This window comes from Sceloporus undulatus, chromosome 2 (genome assembly GCF_019175285.1).
Source record: "Sceloporus undulatus isolate JIND9_A2432 ecotype Alabama chromosome 2, SceUnd_v1.1, whole genome shotgun sequence".
Lineage (NCBI taxonomy): Eukaryota > Metazoa > Chordata > Lepidosauria > Squamata > Phrynosomatidae > Sceloporus > Sceloporus undulatus.
This window is the reverse complement of record NC_056523.1, coordinates 176,758,256-176,771,963: the sequence shown is the minus strand read 5'-3', so window position 1 is coordinate 176,771,963 and position 13,708 is coordinate 176,758,256. Positions and strand designations below refer to the sequence as shown.

At 42.2% G+C, this 13,708-nt stretch overlaps 1 protein-coding gene across 1 annotated transcript in view; it reads right to left on the bottom strand.

Moving 5' to 3' along the window:
* TMEM106C (transmembrane protein 106C) overlaps nt 1–2,553 on the bottom strand; it is a 17,489-nt gene extending 14,936 nt beyond the window's left edge. Inside the window, exon 1 of the mRNA XM_042448082.1 lies at nt 2,452–2,553. The gene's annotated coding sequence lies outside the window, so the exon portion shown is untranslated. The remainder of the gene's footprint in view (nt 1–2,451) is intronic.
* Nucleotides 2,554–13,708: the final 11,155 nt, after the last annotated feature.

Genomic DNA, 13,708 nt, shown 5'->3' with positions numbered 1-13,708 from the left:
AAATTATTATTATTATTATTATTATTATTATTATTATTATTATTATTATTATTATTATTCCAACTCTATGATTCTAATAGTAGAGCCCCTAAGATCTACCGCCTTCCATATGAAGATGTTTACATGCTCCATTCAACAAGAACAGCTCTGTTGGACTGTCACCTTGATGCGCAAAATGGACTCATATCATGAAACAGAGAAGTGAAACCTGCACCTTAAAGAGGTCGGCTAGTCTAACGCTGAACAGCTAAAGTGTGGCTCACCCCCCCCCTCAAAAAAAAAGCATTCAGGCTAAATTATCCAATTGTGTTTTTGTATGTTTTTGTGTATGTGTGTGTGTTGGGAGGGGGGATGTTCCTCCTGTTGCACGACTATTCTCTGTATCAGGGACACTGCCAGGTTGAGAGCTAAGCCTGCTTATTGAAATCCCTCTGCCACGGCTATTGAGCATCAAGCGCACTGCTTTCCGCACAGCTTTGTCCATTTTGTAAGCACTAATTGGGGCCTCTCTCTTCAACATGACAAAATGCAGCCTCTCACAACTTGGTGCCTGCTGGTACTAAAGAGAGCTGGAAACAAATGACGCATCTGTTCTGCAGAAATAATCCAGTTTGACACTGCTTTAACTGCCATTGCTCAGTGGTATGGAATCCTGAGATTTGTAGTTTATTGTGGCACCAGGGCTGGGAGAAACTCACAAAACTACGAACCCCAGAATTCCACTATTATTATTATTATTAGTAGTAGTAGTAGTAGTAGTATATTTATAACCCAGGAATGGGACTCAAAGCGGCTTCACAACATTAAAAACAGAAAAAAAGTACATAGCATTGAGTAATGGCAGCAAAAGCAGTGTGAAACTGCTTTATTTCTGCAGTGCAGATGTGTCCATAGCCATGTTAGTCTGGAATATCAGTATGCAAAGGGATCTGGTAGCACTCCTGAGATTAACTGGGCAAAAGAAGCTGTAGCATGAGCTTTTGTCATAGACCAAGTCTATGAAAGCTAATGCTACAACTTCCTTCGCTCAATCATCCTCAAAAGTGCATAACTGTAAACATCAGAGTTAGGAGCAACAAGCCAAGTTCAATGGGGCTTTGAGCCACTTAGTGTCTCAATGGATCTCTTTCTCTCTTTCCCGTCTTTGTGCCTGGCCTACCTGGCATGTCTGTTGTAACAATGAAAGAGCAGGTGCAGAAAACCAAGCCCAATGTGGATTGTGTTAAAATGTGTATGTCTTATTTGTCCTTTTAGGATTGTTTTTAAATGTTTATGTCTTATTTGTCCTTTTAAGCTTATTTTTCCTTTTGAGCTGTGACTTTCTAACTGATGTGGTGCATTGTCAATTTGTTGTTGGTTCTCCATCTTGATAGTAAGAAACAACAACCAAATTGCCCATCGCCTCATCTCTGACTGGCTTGATTGTTTGATTATTTTAACTGTTTGAATTGTTCATGATATTTTGTTATATAGTATAGTGGGGTTTTTTTTGGGGGGGGGGGTTAAAATATATATATTGATTATGTTGTATTTTATACTGTATTTTATCTTATATTGTAAGCCACTTCAATCCTGCGGGAGAGGTGGAGTATAAATAAAATAATAATAAATTATTATTATTATTATTATTATTATTATTAATGTTATTATTAAATTATTATTATTATTATTATTATTATTATTATTATTATTATTATTACTCTCTCAGCCTCAGAAGATGACAACAGCAAACACTGAAGAAATCCTGTCTAGAAAACCCCATGATAGATTCATCTTAGGGTCACCATAAGATGGAAACAAGTTGAAGGCACACAACAACAGCAGCAGCAGCAGCTGTAGTGTAGTGCCGTGGTTTGAGTGCTGAACTAGGATTCTGGGAGACCAGGGTTCAAATTCCTGCCCAGTCATTAAAGCCCACTGAGTGACCTTGGGCAAGTCACACTCTCTCAGCCTCAGAGGCTGGCAATGGCATAGGCAAACCTCCTCTGAACAAACCTTGCCAAGAAAACCCTGTGGCAGGTTCCCCTCAGCAGTGCTCCCCAAACTGTGCCCTTTAAATGGGTTTTGGACTTCAGCTCCCCAAAACTCAAACCACTGGCCAACATGACTGAGGCTTCTGGGAGTTGTAGTCCAAAATTTCTTAAAAGGGCACACTTTGGGGTACTATAATACTACTATATATCAGTGGTCCCCAAACTGTGTCCTTTAAGGGAATTTTGGACTTCAGCTCCCAGAATCTCAAGGCATTGGCCAACGTAGCTGAGGCTTCTGGGAGCTGTAGTCCACAATCTCTTAAAGGGCACAGTTTGGGGACCACTGCTAAGGACTGGAAGGCACTCAACCACAACATGAAGCCATAAGTGTCAACTGTGCCCTCCCCTCCCTTCCCCAGCCCCCCCAACCGCCTTCTTTTCGGACCCCAATCCCCTCCCTCGCCCAAAGCTGTCTCACCTCCCTCCACCGACACCTGACGACGCCTCCCTCTAACCCTCCTTTAAGCCGGCCCTTCGCTCGAGCTGCTGCTTGGCGTCGCTACGGCACCCCTGGCTGGCGTCACAACGAAAGGGGCGGAGCCATGACACGGCCACGCCCCCTCTCGGGCAGGAAAACAGCCTCACGCCCCTAGTGCGCATGCGTGGCCAGGGCAGAAGCTTTTGAATGTAAATATTTATTAATTATATATATTGTGTAACGTATGTGAATATATATATTGTGTAAGTTTATTATATATATTGTGTAAATTATGTAAATATTTATATATTTGTACAGTATATATGTGTGTGTTTTATATGCCTCCTTTTTATATGTATATGTATATATATTTTATATGCTGCCTTTTTGGGACCCAAGGTGGCTCACAAAAGATGCTTTTAAAAAGTCTTTTTAAAAACATCATTCCAGACTGTGGCCTTTAAGGGATTTTGGACTTCATCTCCCAGAATGCCAGGCTATTGGCCAACATGGCTGAGGCTTCTGGGAGATGAAGTCCAAAATTCTCTAAAAAATAAAATTGTTAAATACATATATAAATATAACACACACACACATATACACACAAAACATATAAATGTGTATCCAGGGACAACAAAGGACAATAACACCCCAAATCCACAAAACAGGGATACCTTTATAGGGCCAATTCAAAATACATAAAATACCTGATGCAAGCTTTTGAAGCTCCACTGGTTTCTTCATCAGGCAAAATGTTTAAAAATTATATGGGACAAAAAAAATGATCATCATAGAGTTGGAAGAGAGTGCAAGGGCCATCCAGTCCAACCCCATTCTGCCATGCACAAATTCACAATACAGTAAAAGCATTCCCGACAGATGGCCATCAGCCTCTGTTTAAAGACCTCTAAGGAAGGAGACTCCACCAAAATCTCCAAAGAAGTGTGTTCCACTGTCGAACAGCCCTCTTACTGTCAGGAGGTTCCTCCTAATGTTGAAGTGGAATCTCTTTTCCTATAGCTTGAATCCTTTGCTCTGGGTCCTGTTCTCTGGAGCAGCAGAAAACAAGCTTGCTTCCTCCTCAATATGACATCCCTTCAAATATTTAAACAGGGTTGTCATATCTCCCCTTAACCATCTCTTACTCAGGCTAAAAATATTTAGATCCCCAAGTCTTTCCTCATAGGGATTTATGATTTCCAGACCATTCACCATTTTGGTCACCCACCCTTTGGACATGCTCCAGTTTTTCAACATCCTTTTTAAATTGTGGTGCCCAGAACTGGACACAGTACAGTATTCCAGGTGAGGCCTGACCAAAGCAGAATAGAGTGGCACTATTACTTCTCTTGATCTAGACACTAAACTTCTATCGATGCAGCCTAGAATTGCATTGGCCCTGTTACCTGCCGCATCACACTGTTGACTCATGTTCAACTTGTGGTCTACTTGGACTCCTACATCCCTTTCACATGTAGTCTTAAGCTAGGTGTCCCCCATCCTATATCTATGCATTTCGTTTTTCTGCTCTAAGAGCAGTACCTTACTTTTCTCCGTGTTGAAATTCATTTTGTTAGCTTTGGCCCAGCTTTCTTGTCTATTCAGGTCATTTTGAATCTTGATTCTGTCCTCAGGAGTATTAGCTATTCCTCCTAATTTGGTGTCTGCAAATTTGATGAGTATGCCCCCAATTCTGTCATCCAAGTCATTGATAAAGATGTTGAATAACACTGAGCCCAGGACAGAGCCCTGTGGGAGTGGGACCCCACTGGTCACTTCTCTCCAGGATGAAAAGGAGCTATTCTTGAGTATCCTTTAGGATCGGTCAGTCAACCAGTTACAAACCCACCAAACAGTTGCATTGTCTATCTTTCCTGCATTTTTCTTGCTTTGCAAGAATGCCCAGTGCCTTACTGAAACAATATGCTATGTCCACAGCGTTTCCCTCATCTATCAAGCCTATAACTCTATAAAAAAGGGGAGATCACATTAGTCGGGCATTACTTGTTTTTTAGAAACCCATGTTGACTCTTTGTGGTGACAGCATTGCTTTCTAAGTAACCACAAACTGCCTGTTTAATGATCTGCTCTAGAATCTTTTTGGATATTGATGTCAGGCCAACTGGATGATAATTTTTGAGTCCTCTTTTTTCCCCTTTTTGAAAATGGGGACCATGTTTTTGAAGATGAGGATGATGTAGTCACACACCTGCATTTTGTCGAGATGCTTTTGTTGGTGTTGTTCAGTGCTGAGATAATGTGGAGGGATATCTATGCAGGCAGGTCGCGTCTCCTTCTGGTCATGTGGCACTGGGAACAAAGCATCCCAAAGTCCAGGAGATAAAATGTGAATTCTGTTAGCAATACAAAAAAAGAGTACTTTTGAGATCCAAGATGTCTCCATCCCTTGTGAGGTCACAGTCCCCTTTGTTAGGCAGAGAACACTGAACTTCTCAAGATGCTTTTGCATCAGGAAAATTCTAGGTGCTGTTTTCCTAAAACATGCCAAATGTAGTCCCAGTTTCAAAAAATGTTTTACCTTTGTTGGAAGTAGAAAGCTCAAATAGTAAACTCCCAGTCTATTGACTCCTTTAGGATTCCCCTGCGGTGGCTAAAATGTGGTGTCTTCACATCCAGGAAACATATTAAGGGGTAGCTATGTTGGCCATGTTGCAAAGTACAATAACATCCAAAAGCCACGAAACAATGATACCTTTGTGGGACCAACCAGGATGCACAAAACACTCCATTGGCTTCTTGATCAGGACTTTGTCTTCAGTCACATCATGAGAAGGCATGAATAATTGGAAAAGACAATGGCTGGTTACAAACCGGCACTTGGGACGTCCACAGGACGTCCCATTTTAAAAAAGGGGCGTCTCTTCTAGACGCCCCTGGCTCTAATATGGACTCTGTCTGTACAATATGGTGCCGGCCGTTCCACACGGCCGGCGCCATCTTTACGTATCGGACGCTGTGCGTCTGAACGTGTCGCAGCGCCTGTGACGTCACGAATGCGCCCCTGGCGCCTCATGACATCACAGGCGCCGCAGAAAGAAGCTCCATTTTGGAGCTTCTTTTTTGCTCCATAAGGGAGCCGCGCGGTGTGGCTGCGACGGCTCCCTTATGGAGCAAATGGTGGCGGCAGCAGACCACCTCAAAGCAGCGGTCTATAACCCGCCAATAATACTAGGAAAGGTAGAGGGAAATAAAAAGAGAGGAAGACTGCATGCCAGATGGATCAACTCAGTTAAAGGAAGTCACAAGTCTGAATTTACAAGACCTAAATAGAGCAGTGGAGGACAGGGAGGGCTTGGAGATATCTCATCCTCAGGGCCGTCATGAGTCAGGTTCGACTCAAGGGCAGTTAACAAGCAACAAAGGTGTCTGCTGCCACAGTGATGGGGATCTGAGGAATAGCAAAAATGACAGCCCTCTGTTGCCGTCCTGTTGCCCTGCTCTGGTCTACTACACTCACTCAGGTGGGATCAGAAGGCTGGCCATAGGAGAAGAAGACACCTCTATGGGCTTGTGAGTGAGTGCCACTTTTGTAGTCACCATGTTTGTTCCAGTTTCCACAAATTTTCACTAGATGGCACCAGATGTCAGTAGACATTTCTGCTTTTTGTGTTTTCTTCTAAATGAACTCGCTTGACAGGAATGTATGTTACAACATAACTTCAGACCCATCCTAAGAGATGGTGTTGCCTGAGGTGGGACAGCAAATGCTGCTCCCAGTTCTCTGAAGTCTAGCTGTATGTTTGTTTTTCACAGTATTTTTTATTAATATGTATATCTTACCAATCAACATATCTAAATAGTTCTCACATTTGAATGCAATCATATTTGTTCTCATCATTTACACATATCTTCCATCAAATGATATCACCTCATGTCCATCTGTATTATTTTAGCATGATATCCTCTCATATTTTCCATTTTATCTTATCCCAAACAATACAATCCCCCCCCACTTCTTGGTTTGTGGTTGTTGTTAATTGCCTTCTAGTTGATTTGGACTCATGATGACCCTGTGGAAGATACTTCTTCAAGACCCCTGTCCTCAGCGTCTCTGCTCAGGTCCTGCAGGCTCAGTCCCATGTCTTCTTTGATTGAGTGTAACCATCTGGCATATGGTCTTCCTCTTTTTCTACTGCTTTTCCTAGCATCATTGCCTTTGTCCTAAAACAGAGAGAGCACAACTTGCCCAGGATCACCCACTGGGTTTCCATGGCTGAGAAAGGATTCCAGCCCTTGTCTCCCAGAATCCTCTTCCAGCACTGAAACCACTACACATGGGTTCTAAGAAAAGTAGAAAAATAGGTGTAATTAATTAAATGACAACCTTCTCCCAAAGGGAGAGCGGCCATTCCTTCCACTGTCCTTTCATAACATCCAAAGTCTGCTGCCTGAGGCAGTTGTCATGTAGGGCCTGGTGGTAAGTTCAGCTCAGGTAGCAGACCATGGTGGTGTGGCCAGGCATCTTCTAAGAGTCAAGTACCAGCAGAGGGGCCATAGTGTATCAGGAACAGAAGAGCAACCAGCTTTTCTTCCAGCAGAATTCTTTCCTGTTAGCCTTGCCACTGTTAGAAGGGAAAAGGGAAAGAAGTGTGCTTTGACTTTCCTGTTTAAGAGACAGAAAGGAGAGCAGTACTCGAACAAACATCCTGTTGCTGTATAAAGTGTCAAAAAGGCACCAAAGTTCATTTTATTATGATATATTTATTTAATTGGTGCAGATACTTCTTGCCATATCTAACATGATTATTTCAAAGCAGGCTCAATGACCTTTGCTTTGTTTGTGTGTATGTGCCTTCCTTTGCTCAGCCTCAGAGAAAGGAATGGCAAATTCCCACTGAACAAATCTTGCCAAGAAAACTAGGGATAGATTTGCCTTACTGTTGCCATAAGTTGGAAACAACGTGAAGATACGCATGACTACCAACACCAACAGCAATGTGCCTTCAAGACAACTTATGGCTACCCCATTAATTTAACACAGTTTTCTTGGGCAAGGAATACTCAGAGGAGGTTTTGCCACTTTCTTCCTCTGAAATGTGCCTATAGCACCTGATAATAAAACGGAGGCTTCATTATGACAGTCAGATTTCAAAAGGGGCAGATTCTTTCCATGCATGAAAGGGATTGAGTTTATGGTTTGGCATGATCTTCCATACACATTAAATAATGTTGAAAATAAAATAATATCAATAATATGATTTTCTCTGTAATCAGTGGTCAAACACAGTTTGTTGGAGCTTGAGCATCTGCCTGTGACCAATGGACTTCACCATTTAATAAAAGAGGAAATTCATTTGTCTATGCCTATTCCATATCTGTCAGTCTATCTTCAGGGCAATAGTAAAGCCATTTTAGACACAAGAGATCTGGAAGAACTTAGAAAAATGGCTTTTTTGGACTGCAACTCCAATAATTCTCCAGACAACATGGATGATGGTCATTGTTACTGGGAGATTCTGAGGCTCTGCCACACTGCAGAAGTAATGCAATTAGACACCACTTTAACTGTCTGGCTCCATCTTCTGAAACCTTGGGATTTGTAATTTAAGAAGATGTTTAATCTTCTCTTCCAGAGCACTCTGGTGCCAAAAAAACCCCCTACAAATTCCACGATTCCATTGGGAGGAACCATGGTAGTTAAGCAGTTAAAACGACATTATTTCTGCAGTGTAAATGCAGCCTGAGGGCTGCAGTCCAAAAGGAATTATTGCAAAATATGGATCTTATTGTGTTACATTGGCTGAAGAGCAGGGTATAAATCATCTAAATATGCTAATTAATTTAAAAGAATACTGTGGCACCCACAGTGTGATTTGATTTCTGTTTTGAGGTACACAGATGGGTGTGCATGTGACTGCAATGAGCAATTCTTGTTTCAACTTGATGAAGACTCTCTGGAGGTGAACGGGTTCGTCTATTAACTTTAAGAGTGGCCCAGAAGCAGCTGTGGGAATTTCATTCCAAGTGGAAGGTTGTTATTTACTCTGTGCCCGATACTAGAGGAATCCTCCTCCCCTCTGAAGGACTGGCTGCTGCTTTGTGATGTACGCTTGCCTCCATTGGTTTGGCCAGTTCATTCTGTTCTTAATTTCAACCTCCTCCCTCCAGGAATCCAGAGATGTTGTTGGGTAAACAACCCAACAACCACTGCTTAAAATCCAAAGTTAAAGATAGAAAATTACAGTGGCAACTGCCAGGGGAAAACATTTGATCTAGAAACAGAGAGGGCCGGTTGCCAAACCTTGTACTGTTGGGTAGCTAAGAAAAGGAAACAGATATATTATATATATTTAAAGACAAACACTCACATGGTAGGTTCCTCCCCTCCCCCCATAAGCTCAATGGTTCAAGCAGTGCATGATATGGAGATAGCAATAGCAATAGCAAGTACATTTCTATACCGCTTATCAGTGCACTTAAGCACTCCCTAAGCAGTTTACAATGTGTAAGCTAATTGCCCCCAACAAGCTGGGCACTCATTTTAGCAACCTTGGAAGCATGCAAGGCTGAGTTAACCCTGAGCCCTTGGCTGGTATTGAACTCGCAACCTTATGGTTTGTGAGTGAGTGGCTGCAGTACAGGCATTTAACCACTGCGCCACTGGACTCATATGTATAGCCTCTATGAGTCTGGTCCTCACTGCCACCCGGATGAGAGAGGGTAGGGGAGGACCCTGCCCATCAGAGTGGGCAACTAGGAGCAGCAGAAGTAGTAACAGACTCAAGTTGGCAGGGAAGTCTTATAGCAGTGGGATCACTAGGGGGTGCAGAGGGCGTAGAACACACTGGGTGACACCCTAATGGGGGTAACACCACTGTTCCTCAAACATTTTGGCAGAAGCAGGCTGTGGCATTTGCCTGTATCTCTTCAAAATGCTGACTAGATGGTGTGAGTAGGGTGAGGGTCAGTGAGAGGAGAAAGAAGACGTCCCAGGTTTTTTAAAAAAAATCAATTTTTAAAAAATAATTTTTACATTTTATAATGATTTCTTTTAAAAACATCACATTTTAACAAATTTTCACTTTAATTATATGAAACTATGTATATGTAAACACATTCATTCTGTGCATATGATATTATAATTTAAAGATAATTTTATTTTGCTAGTTGTTTACGTCACAGCTACTATCATTAGGTCCATATATATGTATGGGAATCACGATTTATGAGTAAATTAGTACAAAAAACATTACTAAGGATTCGGTATGGGTGTAGTATGGGAGAAGGACAGTGGGGGACGGATGACACCATGGGTTAATGCACTGGATGATACCAACCCTAGTGGTGCCATTGTCTTACAGTAGATGTCTCCAACACAGAATCCCTGCTCCACCCCACCCCATCCCTCCCCACCCCAGGAGGTATGCCTTCAAGTCATTTCCAACTTATGGTGACCCAAAGATGACCCTATCATGGGGTTTTCGAGGCAAGATTTATACCAGACTACAATTCCCATCCTTGTTGGCCAGCATGCCTGTGCTAGGTGAAGATTATAAAAGCTGTAAATAAGGGTTGGGCTATGACTCTAGTCTAGAGACCAGGGTTAGAATCCCAGCTTGGCAATGGAATCCCATTTGTGACTTTGTGCAAGTCTCCCTCTCTCAGCCTCAGAGGAAGGCAAAGGCAAACCTTCTCTGAACAAATCTTGCCAAGAAAACTCCATGATAGGGTTGCTATAAATTGGGAAAGACTTGAAGGCATACAACAGCAGCAGCATATCCAGCCCATGTGGAAGGTGCCAAATTGAGGAAGACTGTATGGGGTTTGGCAATTCTGTCAGTTCTTGATTTCAGCTTTGAGTTTGCGAAATGCATTCCACCCCACCCCACTAATAGTCCCTTTACTCTTTTTCAGGGATAGATCAAAAGTTGCCTCAATAACACTGCTGTTGCTAAAAAATACCGCTTGTCTAGCCAGCTTTCCATGCGGATTGGATAGAACATGTGGTGATTAAGTGATCAATTTATATGAATTAAACATGATTCTTCTTTACATGTATCCTAACAGAACAGGTGCATAGAAAATTCTTTTATTGAAAATACATACTAAAATATGTTTAATGCATCATCATTGCCACAACATACTCAGCCATGAACCTAATGACAGGATACCAGTACACATCCACTTTAACAAACCGTTTGGTCTGACTAAACTTATAGTTATATATTTATAGTTATACTAGTTATACTGAGTTTGTGAGGAGACATCTAAGGTTATGAAAAAGGCCTAATAATATGACAATCATAATATGCTGGAGATCAGTGCTACCCAAAGTGGTGGTGCACAGAGAGTTACCGGGAAAGAAAGAAACAGTTTTAGTGGGAACACATATGTGCTGGTCCCTGGCACACTGGTGGGGCTGGTGGACTCCCACATCAGATGGCTTAAGAAGCACTGCCATACCTTATTTAAAATTTAAGTAGGGTTTGGAAACATCATTTTTTAAAAATCTACACCTCAGAATTCCCTACTGACCAAGTGACTGGAGGATTCTGATGGTTGTAGTCCCAAAAAGTAAAAGTTTCAAGTTCTGGGTTTAAAATAAAATAGTACATCCATAGCAATAAGCTTCACTTATATACCACTTCACACCACATTAAGCAGTCTCTTAAGTGGTTTACAATGGTAAGCTAATTCCCCCCAACAAGCTGGATACTCATTTTAGAAACCTTGGAAGGATGCTAGGCTGAGCCAACCCTAGAGCCCCTGGCTGGGATTGAACTCACAACCTTGTGGTTGGTGACTGAGTGGCTGCAGTACAGGCATTTAACCACTGCACGACCATTGGGAAACACATAAGTTCTTATACATCAGTGTCATATTGCTTGAGGACCAGCATCTCTTGTGTGAGTATGCAGTGGGCCCTTAGTATCCACTGTATTTTGGCTCCAGACTCCCTATGGATACCAAAATCCAGAGATGCCCACATTGCATTATATACAATGGGGTAGTAAAATGGTGTCCCTTATATAAAATGCAAAAATCAAGGTTTGCTTCTATGGTTTTTTCCACCTTAATATTTTCAAGCCATGGACGGTTGAATGTGGATGCAGAGAGCCAATTGTAAAATAATGGGGAGAAGCCCACCCTTTAACCACAATAAACTGAATCGTGGAGTGAGTTAAGCATGTAACAGCAGGAGTATGGGCTATGGCCCTGACCCTTCCTCTAACACATTAAAACCAACCCGGCAATAGCTTTTTGTGGGTTTTTGGGCTATGTGGCCATGTTCTAGAAGAGTTTCTTCCTGACATTTCGCCAGCATCTGTGGCTGGCATCTTCAGATGCCAGCTACATTCCAGCAATGTTGGGATGACAAATTGTTCAACTGAAATGTGGCTGTACAATAACTCCCATCAGCTCTAGCCAGCATAGTCAGTGATGAGAAAATATTATAAAAATATTATACACACACACACACACACACACACACACAAGTTTGCTTTTTGGGGTTTTTGTGGGGGAGGGGAATATTTTCAAGCCATGGATCACTGAATCTATGGATGCAGAATCTGTGGATATGGAAGGTTGATTGTACTGCTTACCAAAAGATCTGGCCATGTAAACTTGGGGAAATAGCTTATGTTATTTCTAGAAGAAGGTAGTGTTAACTCATCTTCTAAACCGCAATAATATTGTCTCTGCAGCTGCACCTCTGAGTACATATTGCTCTTTCTAAGTTAGACCACAGTGAGATTGTGGTGCAAAGTTTGTTATTTGAGATTGGCTCGTCATAATTTATTGCTATGTCCCCAGCAGTTGAAGGGAAACAGTCACTTCACCACGGCTTCCCATAACAGGGAAGGCTGAAACTAGAGACTTCACTCAAGAGTCACACAATAGACATTGCAGTGTATTATATTTCTAGACAAGAAGCCTCAGGATATTGTAGACAGGATGGGATGTAAACCTTGCTGTGGCGAGGAAAAGCATTGCATACTTAAAATTACGAAATTTTCTACCACAGGATGTAGTGGTGGCCACCCACTTGGATGGCTTTTAAAAAGGACTACTCAGATTCGAGGAGAATGAGTGGCACAGAGTCTGATGGCGATATATCTCCAATACCAGAAACAGTGTGCTTCGCAGTACCAGTTGCTGAGAAGCATGAGTAGTAGGGTAATACTGAGCTCATTTGCTTTCTGTGGGTTTCCTGGGAAGATTGTGGAGAACAAGATGGTAGCCCAGATAGGCCCTTAAGTCTGATCCAGCCAGATTCTTCTTGTGGCTCCAGATTAAGACCAGTTCTTTTCTTCTGCTGGATTGTGGAGCAGAGAAAGCAGAATCCCTGCACCTGCCCACACTGAGACTGTGCACCATTGCAGGTCAATGTACCTGGCTACTAGTGGAGGCTCTCTGGGAAAGATTCAGAACAGTAACAATAAAAATAAACAGGAAGAAAGAAGGTGCAGTGCTCTTGGATCATAGGCTGAAGAAATAAGTTTCTGAGGATTGCAATCGCATCCTTCACTCTCTGTGCCAGGGTTAATGCCCTCCTATGGAAGGCTCCGTTGGCTCCCTGTCTGTTCTTTCCACCAGCAAGCCTTGGACTCCAGATGGTTTGGATCTCAACTCTCATAAACCCCAGCTGGTATGACCAGTGGTCTGGAAGGCAAAGGTAGAGAACTATTGCTCTAAATAATCAAAATTAATTGGAGATACATCCACAATGCACCATTATAGCAATTTGATACCATTTTAACAGCCGTGGTTCCATCCTATGGCACTGTGGGATTTGTAGTTTGAAGTATTTAGAAAGCACCGAGGAACCTTCAAAAGCGAAAGGACTGAGGACTAAATCAGTTTAATTCTGCAATGTAAACAGGCACTTAGAGTACCCTGGAGAATGTAGTTCAGGGAAAGTAGACTAACACTCTGAAAGAGAATACCAAATCACAAATTTTAGGATTCCTTAGCATAGAGCCATGCCAATTAAAGTAGTATCAAGCTACTATAATTAGGGCAGCGTGGCACAGGAGGTGTCTTACCCTTTGTCATAATCAGCAGAGCCAAATGGAGAAAGTATACAGTAAGTCATTTTATTCTTCATGCAGTCTATCGCAGAGAACCTGAGCCAAACCCTCCTGGGGAATTTGCTTTCCTGCCAGAGGAGAGAAATCACCAGGACACCACCACTGAGAACACCCTGTTCCCACAAAGCTGCCTATGGATGTTCATTTGCATTGTTTGTGGAGTGGTGGCTATCCCAAAATTACCATTGCATTTTCCACAACCA